The sequence below is a fragment of the Podarcis erhardii genome, assembly GCF_964252035.2.
Source record: "Podarcis erhardii genome assembly, chromosome: 1".
Taxonomy (NCBI): Eukaryota; Metazoa; Chordata; class Lepidosauria; order Squamata; family Lacertidae; genus Podarcis; species Podarcis erhardii.
This window is the reverse complement of record NC_138497.1, coordinates 10,121,865-10,134,128: the sequence shown is the minus strand read 5'-3', so window position 1 is coordinate 10,134,128 and position 12,264 is coordinate 10,121,865. Positions and strand designations below refer to the sequence as shown.

The 12,264-nt window shown below is 43.7% G+C and overlaps 1 long non-coding RNA gene across 1 annotated transcript in view; it reads left to right on the top strand.

Annotated features, from left to right (window-relative positions):
- Positions 1–958: 958 nt before the first annotated feature.
- The window catches only part of LOC309345584, a 40,869-nt gene continuing 29,563 nt past the window's right edge, over positions 959–12,264 (top strand). The window contains exon 1 of the long non-coding RNA XR_014158313.1: positions 959–1,063. This is a non-coding gene — a long non-coding RNA (uncharacterized lncRNA). The remainder of the gene's footprint in view (positions 1,064–12,264) is intronic.

Genomic DNA, 12,264 nt, shown 5'->3' with positions numbered 1-12,264 from the left:
TTGTCTATACCTCAAATATACAGTGGTACCTCGGGTTACATATGCTTCAGGTTACAGACTCCGCTAACCCAGAATAGTACCTCGGGTTAAGAACTTTGCTTCAGGATGAGAACAGAAATTGCACGGTGGCAGCGCAGCAGGAGGCCCCATTAGCTAAAATGGTACCTCAGGTTAAGAACAGTTTCAGGTTAAGAACAGACCTCCGGAATGAATTAAGTACTTAACCCGTGGTACCACTGTATAGTGTTCAGATCAAGGGAAGTAATAGTACCACTCTATTCTGCGTTGGTCAGACCACACCTGGAATACTGTGTCCAGTTCTGGGCTCCACAGTTTAAGAAGGATGTTGACAAGCTGGAAGGTGTGCAGAGGAGGGCAGCAAAGATGATCAGGGGTCTGGAAACCAAGCCTGATGAGGAACGGTTGAAGGAGCTGGGCATGATTGACCTGGAAAAGAGGAGACTGAGAGGAGATAGGATAGGCGCCTTCAAATATCTCAAGGGCTGTCACATGGAGGATGGAGCAACTGTACATGAAACCCTCATCATAAAAACTTAAAACCATCTTCATCCAAACACAGATCAAATCAAAAGAATACAGGTAACTAATTTATGTTTCTGCATAGGTTTTCTGAAACAAAAAGAAAGTTTTCAGCAAACTTTGGTTGCACAAACCTAATGAAAATGGCTCTTAGAGAGAGGTGACACACGTCCCATTTATTTCTCCTCTGATCACCATCACTGCTAATGCTCTCGACACAAGCAGACCCTCCCGGGGTGTTAAATGCAGATGAAGAAACACAGGAGGCAACAGGCCTCACCTGGTATGTCCTTTAGAGAAAGCCCATAGATTTTGCCCTGGGCCCTTCCTTTGAGCCCCCGTTGGAAAATTCCCCCAGAACCGGGTCACGTGTAGAGCGCAACTTCGGAGTCTGCAAAGCACATTCCGTCCTCAGACTGTTCTTGAGCTCACTAAGGGACGGGGAGTGCTGCAGCGCTAATGAGATGGCCTCGTCCAAACACATTAGCGAGCTTCGCGTCAGATTAAATCTGTACTTCTACGGGTAAGAAGCTTTTTTAAAAAGGGGGGGGGGGAGAAAGAAGGAAAGACTCTGCTAACAGGCTTTCAGGTTGTACTAATAAAAAAAAAAAATTCCAACGAAAAAAAGAGAGAGAAGAGGGGCAGTCTCTTCCTGGGAGATGCAGGACAAAAGAAGAGCAGCGAACATTGTGTTTGTGATGGACGTTTTCAAATAGGTTGCTGAGCAGCTTGCCAGAGATCTCGGAAGGCTGGTGGCAAAGGCCCAGAAAGCCAGCTTTGCAATGTCTGCATGAGACAAATTGGCAAAGCCAGCCACAGGCTGCAAGTCAGAGATCCCTCTTAGGCTTTCACATAAAATCATAGAATTGTAGAGTTGGAAGGGACCCCTCAGGTCATCTAGTCCAACCCCCTGCAATGCAGGAATCCCAGCTAGAGCAACTGTCCTGATGGCCTCTGTCCTGGTACTGTCATGCCCCACCTCACCTGCTGAAACAAACAGGGCTACCTGGAGGTGCCGAGACTTGAACCTGGGACCTTGTGCATGCAAGACAAATGCTCAGCCACTAAGCTAATGTGGAAACTAGGAGAACTGAGGCTGAGACTGGAGAAATGAGCAATGCAGAGCAACCCAAACTAACAAGAGTTGCCCATCTCTACCACCAGTCTGAAGTGGGTCCTATTTAGCATCTCAGATCTTCCCACATGCATTAACCAAGCCTGTATTACAACATTCCTAGAGTGAACATGTTTCCACATGGGGAGGAACACTTGTCCAGCCAGCAGGTAAACTTCCTGTTTCCTTCTGGGCTGGGACAGACTTCCTCTGCATGTGACTAGAGGTGGGCGTGGCCTCACCTGTGCAGGTAACGACAAAAGCACAGGGCAGGGCAGCCATCTCTCTCTATTTTGACTACATGCATCAAAGAAGCAACATCTGCTTAGCCAAAGATGCCCTCTTGGCTTCCAGCCAAGAGAGGACAAAAAGATTGTCTTCTTATGAGAGAGTTTCCAGGTATATGTTACTTTTCTAAGCTAAGTCTGCCTTCTGGGATCCTATTGTGAACAGAATGATATGTGAGTAAACTTTTTCTATACTTTTAGAGAAGACTGTGTAGTGTCTTATCTTTTATGGGGGAATAAGGGGAAAATACCAGAACAGTTATTATAGAGGCTTTAGCGAGCCTGAGCAAACGCATCCGCTGCAAGTTTAAAAAGGGGAATGTTACTCTGCTAAATTGTGGAACTTGTTAACACAAGTTGGAAAAGGATATAATCAGACAATATATCTTCTCCTGCATCCCTGAACATTCCCACCCCCACCCCCCTTTTTTGGCCACATTTGCTTGTTGCTGAGTCTGGCAAAGCAGTCAGGAGGAGAGATGGATGAATCACGACACTCGAAGTCAGAGGGAAAAATTCTGAAAAGGAAAAACGTAATTAAGGGATAAATTGAAACGTGAAAACACCTGTGATCCAGTGACCAGAAATGATTATTTTAGAAGAGGAAAATGATCCTCATCAGCTTAATTTTATTTTTATTCCATCACTCTGGGGGAAGATGAACATCTTAGTCATTTATGGAACATAAAACGAGCTCCTTCTCTTTGCTTTGTTAGCAGTAATGAGTGTTTCGTGGCAGTAAATTTTCATTAGGCGTGCGGCGGACAACATAACTGTCTCGGTGTATTCTGTGAGCTCTCACGCATGCCTGCAGCATTCGCCAAAGCTTGAAGGTAAACTTAGTGACCAGTGACAGTGGGAAACGTTTTCTTTTTTTAGCAGAAGTAGAATGGTGAGTGGAGAGATAAGTTTGTTCACGGCCAGTTCCAGGCTTGAGAAGATTTTCGGCACGAAAAAAGAGCATCAGAAGAGCCTGGCTGCTGGATCAGATCAAAGACCCACCTAGTCATAGAATCATAGAATTGTAGAGTTGGAAGGGATTCCTGGGGGTCATCTAGCCCAACCCCTCTGCAATGCAGGAATCTCAGCTAAAGCATCCATGACAGATGGCCATCCAACCTCTGCTTAAAAACCTCCAAGGAAGGAGAGTCCACCACCTCTCATGGGAGTCTGCTCCACTGTCAAACAGCTCATACTGTCAGAAAATTCTTCCTGATGTTGAGTCGGAATCTCCTTTCCTGTAACTTGAAGCCATTGGTTCAAGTCCTAACCTCCAGAGCAGGAGAAAACAAGCATGCTGCCTCCTCCATAGGACAGCCTTTCAGATATTTGAAGATGGCTATCCTATCACCTTTTCCAGGCTAAACATACCCAGCTCCTTCAAGAGCTCCTCATAATGTTTAGTTTCCAGACCCTGGATCATCTTGGTCACCCTCCTTTGCACACATTCCAGCTTGTCAACATCCTTCTTAAACTGGGATGCCCAGAATTGGACACAGTTTTCAAAGTGTGGTCTGACTAAGGCAGAATAGAGTAGGGCTATGACTTCCCTTAGGGGACGCAGGTGGCGCTGTGGGTTAAACCACAGAGCCTAGGGCTTGCTGATCAGAAGGTCGGCAGTTCAAATCCCCGTGATGGAGTGAGCTCCCGTTGCTTGGTCCCTGCTCCTGCCAACCTAGCAGTTCGAAAGCACGTCAAAGTGCAAGTAGATAAATAGGTACCGCCAGTGGTGTAGCGTGGGTTGTCAGCACCCGGGGCAAGGCAAGTAATTTGTGCCCCCTAACCCATGGATTTGCGCCCCCTAACCCGTGGATTTGCGCCCACTAACCCTAACCCCCAGATGTTGCGCCCGGTGCGGCCGGCTCCCCCCGCACCCCCCACGCTACGCCACTGGGTACCGCTCCAGCGGGAAGGTAAGCGGCATTTCCATGCGCTGCTCTGGTTTGCCATAAGCGGCTTAGTCATGCTGGCCACATGACCTGGAAGCTGTACACCGGCTCCCTCGGCCAGTAAAGCGAGATAAGTGCCACAACTCCAGAGTCGTCTGCGACTGGACCTAATGGTCAGGGATCCCTTTACCTTTACCTTTACCTTTACCTTTACCTTTATGACTTCCCTTGATGCTCTAACCAACTGAGCTATCCTCTTCTCACCATAGCCAATCTCCCACCTTGAGATTCCCAGCAACAGCCAACTGCCTCTCATAGTGGAGACAGAAGAAAGCCATCATGAAATTTTTGGTGGATAAAATATTACCTTTTCTCAGGATTGTGTGATTTGGGGTGTAAATTGACTAACCCACAACTCTTCTTGGCAAACCCATCTGTTCTGTGCTTTGATCTGACACCTAATCTATCTCCTTAATACCTCGGTAAGTTGTCAAAATATTATCCAAGGCTGGTTTTCACATCACAAAATGCTCCACGGAGAAGGAACACGGCACCAAAGGGAAAGATGTGTCTTCCTGCCACACAAATTTTTTATATTTCTGTCTCTTTCGTTCCTGGGGTGGGTGGTGGAGGGGAAAAAAGTGTTGTTCCAGGTGTGTATTTACTGCGCAGATTGCTACGTCTACGTCAAATCAAATGATAACAGAATGGAAAGAAGCTGTTATTAAACAAATCAGCATATTCTGGGCGTCATCAGTTTTCGTGACACACAGCTCTCTAAAAGCACTCCTTAAAACATCGACCCTGTTATTTCCAACACAGCGGTGCATATTTTGTATGGTTGGATGGAAATGGGATCAAGGATGGCGAGCTTTTCTTAAACCCTTCTGGTGGCAGGGAAAAGGACCCCTGCTTTCAGCGATTCTCTTGGGGTGTTAAACGGGGATCACCGCTGTAGACCACCCCTCGTTCAAGGGACTCAGGATTCCACAGGAACTGCAACCAGGTAAATGGAAAGCATGGAGACTAGTAAGCCGGATCTTTATTTTTTCGCAACAAAATTTTACTTCTAAGATAGCAGAAGAAGCAGCCCTGGGCAAAGGTTGCAACGCCTTTTTAAAGCTCAATTTTCCCCAAAGATCCACCCCCAAAAGCATCATACAAACATCATAACATATGACAGAAAGAGGTGGAAATTTGAGTCCTTAACCAGTCACTTTGTCAATCAAGATCCCCATGAATGGCAAGTCCCTGCTTGTCTTTCACCTTTCGGGCAATTGTTCATATTTTCCATTCATGTTCAATCAGTCATTTCCTTATCTGTGTTGCACATTTCTTTATTTGTGCATTGATAGCTGTGATCTTTGGTTTGACTTTTCTTTACAATTAAACCGTTTTTTATACAATTTCTAGTCTTCACTCATGTTTTCCTTGAGCTTTCATTCATAAAACTGGCTGAGATTAATAACCTCCACTAGTAGAAACCTTCTTTGACCTACCTAGTTTAATAGTTTAATAATAATAATAATAATAATAATAATAATAATAATAATAATAATAATTTTAGTACCCCACCCATTGGACTAGGTTGCCCCACCAACTCTTCGCAGCTTTTACCATATATGAAAAAGTAATAAAACATTTAACCTTAAAAAGCTTCCCCATATAGGACTGCCTTCAGATGTTTCCTAAATGTTATATAATTACTCATGTCCTTAACATCTGATGGGAGGGCGTTCCACAGGGTGGGTGCCACTACCGAGAAGGTCCTCTGCCTGGTTTCCTGTAACTTCGCTTCTCTCAGTGTGGAAATCACCAGAAGGCCCTCGGAGCTGGACCTCAGTGTCCGGATGAACGATGGTGGTGGAGACACTCCTGTAGGTATAAGGGCCGAGGTTCTGCTTGCAGTTCTTCTCAGAGGAGCTGTTGCATAAGGGAGTTTAAAGTCTAAATGACCACTGGGTCTGATTGGATTGCTCTCAGCAGAGTCTGACATCATGTGTGTACATGTGTATGTGCATTTATTCATAACAGGGGTGACATTGAAAAGAGACAAAAGAGACATATGCCCATTTGGAGTGAGGGCAACAGAACACCAGAAACATTACCTTCATTCTGAACTGGCTTCATTTGCCTTCAGTGGCATCATCATACGGTTGAGTCTGATTGGTTAGTATAATGACACCATCACATTCACAATGTGATCCTTGATTGGGTGCGATTACCATTCCGAATATGTTTCCGAGCACAATTCACAGTGTTGGTGCTGACCTTCAAAGCCCCAAACGGCCTTGGCCCAGTATTCCTGAAGGAGCGTCTCCACCCCCATCGTTCAGCCTGGACACTGAGGTCCAGCTGCAAGGGCCTTCTGGCGGTTCCCTCACTGCGAGAAGTGAGGTTACAGGGGACCAGGCAGAGGGCCTTCTTGGTAGTGGTACCCACTCTGTGGAACACCCTCCCATCAGATGTCAAAGAAATTAAGAGCTATCTGACGTTTAGAAGACATCTGAAGGCCTGTTTAGAGATGCTTTTAATGAATTATGTTTTAATGTATTTTTAACCGTTTGTTGGAAGCCGCCCAGAGTGGCTGGGGAAACCCAGCCAGATGGGCGGGGTATAAATAATAAATTATGCTTATGCTTATGATTATGATTATTACTATTCCTAGGAAGGAGACCACCCAGGTTCATGAAGTTGGCACCCAAGCAACAACTGATGGCTGGAGAGACCATGAATGTTGCAGGGTGCTCAAAGCCCTGGAAAGCTCTTCCACAGAGAGTACAGCCAGGATAAGGCCATTAGTCAGACTAAGTTTATTAAATTTAAATTACTTGCTGAAAAGTACTGATGAAAATTTAAATTTGTTGCAATTAATTATTTCTAACACTCCTAGGCTTCTCTCGCTCTTTTTGTTAACACGCCTCTGTGGAAGCAGCAGACTTTAATGATCCCTGAGACTATCTGATGCGATTCTTAAAACGAAGTGGCAAATTTACAATACTAATATCTTTTCTATCTCTCGCCATTAAAGATGCATGTGAGTTGAGGCAGCCCTGAAAACACTCCCAGCTTCTGTAATGGTCAGAAGCCGTGGGATTATTTGCAGAGAATTTCCACCCTAGCAGGTATTCTCAACCTTTGCCACAGTGTTTTGTGCCTAAGCAGTGATCAAAACAGCTTGAATTCCCCCCAAGCACTCGGCCAGTTAGCAATTATATGCTCGCATATTTGTGTATATTTGCACTTTTGCCTCATTCGTTTTATCTAATAGGCTGCAGCCCATATAAAAATAATAAGTACATGGATAGGAGTGAACCGGTAGATTTTCTAAAAGCTTTTGACACTGGCTCTCCCCAAAGGCTCCTGCTTAGGCATGGGCAGCGGCGGGGAGAGTAGGGGAGAGTAGAATTCAATTCAGTTTGCATTTGCAGTCAAAACTACATCAAATGCACTTTCTGAAACAACATGAGAACTGTGAAGCAGTGATGTAGTCCTCCAAACAAACAATATCTAAGATCTTCTAGGATCTAGGGGTCCAGTGCCAATTTTAAAGGGTAAAGGTAAAGGGACCCCTGACCATTAGGTCCAGTCGTGACCAACTCTGGGGTTGCGGCACTCATCTTGCTTTATTGGCCAAGGGAGCTGGCGTACAGCTTCCAGGTCATGTGGCCAGCATGACTAAGCCACTTCTGGCGAACCAGAGCAGTGCACAGAAACGCCGTTTACCTTCCCTCTGGAGTGGTACCTATTTATCTACTTGCACTTTGACGTGCTTTCGAGCTGCTAGGTTGGCAGGAGGTGGGACCAAACAACGGGCACTCACCCTGTCGCGGGGATTCGAACCGCCAACCTTCTGATCAGCAAGTCCTAGGCTCTGTGGTTTAACCCACAGCGCCACCTGTGTCCGTGCCAGTTTTATGTATAAACTAAACAAGCTATAGCTTAGGGCCCCACTCTCTTGGGGCCCCCCCAAAAAATATAAAGGGAAAAAACAAACTGGATGTACATTTCCAAAATATAAGATAAAAAACAAATAAAATAAAACCTACATACAGCAACAGTGTTTTGTGTTGTGTAGGCTCCTATGATGTAAGTAATGGGCCCCACCTGCTAGCCTGCTCCCTAAAATATCACTGGTTGGTTCATTTCTATAAATAGGGCGCCTACATTCTACATGTGCAAATGGCTTTAGGTACCTCTTAGGTCCATAAATTACCATAAAGCATATATTTGACACAAAAAACAGCAACAATTTGTTGTTGACAAAGGACAGCTGGACCTATAAAGGGCCCCATTACCTTCAGTAGCTTAGGGCCTCATCAAGCCTCAATCCGGCCCTGTAGGTTCTGGCCCTGTAGGGGTCTTAGTGGACTTCGTGCTATTTTTCTAGAAAAAGAGGTGCCAAACTCAACATGCATGCCTCCCTTGTTCTCTTTTAATGGCAATAGCCTGAGAGGTGCCAGAACAAAAAAAGCTAAAGCTAGGCTGCATCAATGGAAATACAGTGGTACCTCAGGTTACAGATGCTTCAGGTTACAGACGCTTCAGGTTACAGACGCTTCAGGTTACACACTCCACTAACCCAGAAATAGTGCTTCAGGTTAAGAACTTTGCTTCAGGATGAGAACAGAAATCGCACGGCGGCAGCGGGAGGCCCCATTAGCTAAAGTGGTGCCTCAGGTTAAGAACAGTTTCAGGTTAAGAACGGACCTCCAGAACAAATTAAGTTCTTAACCCAAGGTACCACTGTATAGTGTTCAGATCAAGGGAAGTAATAGTACCACTCTATTCTGCCTTGGTCAGACCACACCTGGAATACTGTGTCCAGTTCTGGCCTCCACAGTTTAAGAAGGATGTCGACAAGCTGGAAGGTGCGCAGAGGAGGGTGACCAAGATGATCAAGGGTCTGGAAACCAAGCCTGATGAGGAACGGTTGAAGGAGCTGGGCATATTTGGCCTGGAAAAGAGGAGACTGAGAGGAGATAGGATAGGCGCCTTCAAATATCTCAAGGGCTGTCACATGGAGGAGGGAGCAAGCTTTTTTTCTTCTGCTCTGGAGGGTAGGACTCGAACCAATGGCTTCGTTACAAGAAAGGAGATTCCAACTAAACATCAGGTGAAACTTCAACAATAAGAGCTGTTGGTCTGTGGAACGGACTCCCACAAAAGGTGGTGGACTCTGTTGGAGTTTTTTAAGCAGAGGTTGGATGGCCATCTGTCATGGATGCTTTAGTTGAGATTCCTGCATTGCAGGGGGTTGGACTGGATGACCCCTGGGGTCCCAAATCTACAATAACACGGTATTTACAAGAATGCATATACTGGAAGGAAATGTGCGCAGATAATAATAATAATAATAATAATAATAATAATAATAATAATAAGGGCAGCTAACATCATAAAACTAACACAGTATACAAAGAACATAAAAACAGGCAATCAATTAACTGATAGCATAGTGATAATAACAAACACAAATGCATTGAGTAAAGTATGGAATATTTCCCTCTGGAAAAGCTGGGAATGGAGTAGCTTGGAATTGTTAGCAGTGAGTCTTTAGAGAGGGAAAGTCTCAGGAGGTGAGATCTCCTCTTTCAAAAGTTTCTGTTCAGTAAGAAAAATAAAGACCAAAAAAATAAAAACAAAGTTGTTCTCGTACCCTGAGTAATATCAGCATCATCAAACTGTGCTCACCAACAAACGTAGCTTGGCATTTGTTTTCCATTCTCTCATATAAAAAAAAATCTTTTAAATTGTTAATCATGGTCTGTCTCCCAAGGAATTCATATTTTAATGGTCTAAGCACAGAGACCAAAGCACAGCATTCCTGCTAAGAGCAGGAGAGGAATTTGTGGGTAAATGGAGAAGGAAATAAAACCCTATCGGACATTATGTGTTGTGCACCTTTATAAAATAATGATTGAATCACTGGCAGGATATTTGAAAAGCAGCTGAAAATGAACCTGAAAGGAATGTTGTTGTTTTACTGCTATGTTTTATTTATTGACTCATTTTAAAAGAAATGTCTAGACCGGCCTTCATCCTACTGATTCCAGGGTGGTGTACAATAATAAAAACACAATATTTTAATACATTTTTTTATTTTAAAAACCGCAATATTGTTTAAAAGCAATAAAACTTAGAGGAAACACAGATGCACAAGAATTAAGCAGAACAGAGGCACTCTAAAATGTCTGGGCAAACAAAAATGTCTTAACCTGCTGCCAAAAGGATTGTTTCATTATTTCCAATTGAGCCTCTCTGGAGAGGATATTCCAGAGTTGGGGTGCCACTGTGAAAAAGGCCCTACCTCTTCTCGGCCATAGCCTTGTACCTTCATACCTATCACTTAAGAAGCCAATGGAAATACTGTCCTGGATGACACAGCCAATGGGCCAATTGTCAGTCAACAACTTATACGGCAACTTTGTGAATAATGTAAACAGATCAGGCCAAAGGTACTGCAGATATTAATATTGTGCAGCTTGAAGTGGCTGGATGCATTTAAAAAGACTTTTCCTTTTGAAATGAAGCATTGCCTAGAGTCATTAAAATATTCTTCAAAGTTTTACTTGCGGAACTCCTCAAAAGCAGAACAAAATATCTCATGCTGTCCAGCACAGGCTCAGCATCTTAGAAATAAAAGGTAACTCCAGCTTCATTATTTTCAAATAAGGGAGGCCTACAATTTGGATTAAAAAAATGGCTTCCAGGTGGAAAAATAAAAATTGGAAACAGAACTGTTAGAACCCAAAACTAAGATATTATCAAGAATGTATAACTTGCTGTTGAAATGGAATACACAGGATGAAACGGTAAAATCTGCTATGATCAAATGGGCACAAGATGTTGGACATAACATTATGTTTGCTGACTGGGAACAGTTGTGGACCACAGGTATGAAATTTACGGCATGTAATGCCTTACGAGAGAATATTATGAAAATGATATACAGGTGGTACATGACACCAGTCAAGCTTGCAAAAATCTATCATCTGCCTGATAATAAATGCTGGAAATGTAAAGAGACTGAAGGTACATTCTTTCACCTTTGGTGGACGTGCCCAAGGATTAAGGCTTTCTGGGAGATGATTTATAATGAAATGAAAAAGGTATTTAAGTATACTTTCCTGAAGAAACCAGAGGCCTTTCTCCTGGGCATGATCAGCCAACTGGTGCCAAAGAAGGACAGAACTTTTTTTATGTATGCCACAGCAGCAGCAAGAATACTTATCGCAAAGTATTGGAAGACACAAGATCTACCCACCCTGGAAGAATGGCAGATGAAAGTAATGGACTATATGGAATTGGCGGAAATGACTGGCAGAATCCGTGACCAGGGAGAAGAGTCGGTGGAAGAAGATTGGAAGAAATTTAAAGATTATCTACAAAAACACTGTAAAATTATTGAATGTTAAAATGAAGTTGGAACGAAATGAAGTGGTTTTAGCAATAAGGTTAGCAATAAGGCTGCTCTGTGGCAAACAGAAACTAACACCTTCCTCTTAGTGTGTTTCTCCCTTTTGTCCTGAGTTCAAGCATCTTCAAAGCCCATGACATCTTTGGTAAAGGCTGTTCTCCAACTGGAGTGCTCGCAGGCCAGAGTTTCCCAGTTAGTGTTTATACTACATTTTTTAAGATTTGCCTTGAGAGAGTCACTAAACCTCTTGTATTGACCACCAGCATTAAGCTTTCCATTTTTAAGTTCGGAAGAGAGTAGCTGCTTTCGAAGATGAGAATCAGGCATCTGAACAACATGGCCAGTCCAACGAGGTTGATGTTGAAGAATCATTGCTTCGACATTGCAAGCAGGACCTGAGTGTAACAGCACCCTCCCCACTTGTGTTACACAGTGACTAATGTTTGGTAGAATACTGCTTCAGGCAGTAGAGGCAGAACACAGCGATCATGGATAATAGCCTTACCCTCCATGAATTTCTCTAATACTCTTTGAAAGGTTTGTGGACAATTGAGTGCCTTTTTTGGACTATCTGAAGAAATAGTATGATGAACTCGCAAGCAGGATTTGAGCTATGAGCAACAGAAGTAATTAGATTTTGGCATTGTGGTTATCATTGGATAGCCAGAAGACAGAGAGCAGCAAAAGGGGAGAAACATCAACTCCATGGGAAAAGGTGGGATCAACAAAAATAAGAGAAAAGACAAAATGTTGTTTTGACTGTATAAGTCAAATAAAATGCAATTGAAAAGGGGGGAAATGCTCTTTTAAAGCCATCCTAATTGGTGGCCATCACAACATCTTGTGATATTCCTCTGTCATGCCCTATCCTTCCTCGCTGTTTTTCTAAACTGAAAAGCCCCAGTTGCTGTAAGCACATTGGGGAGTTGTTCCAACCCCTTGGTCATTTTAGCAGACCCTTTCTGAACTTTATTTCCAGTCCTGTAAGTTCCCTTCCTGAAGGGATGTGGCCAG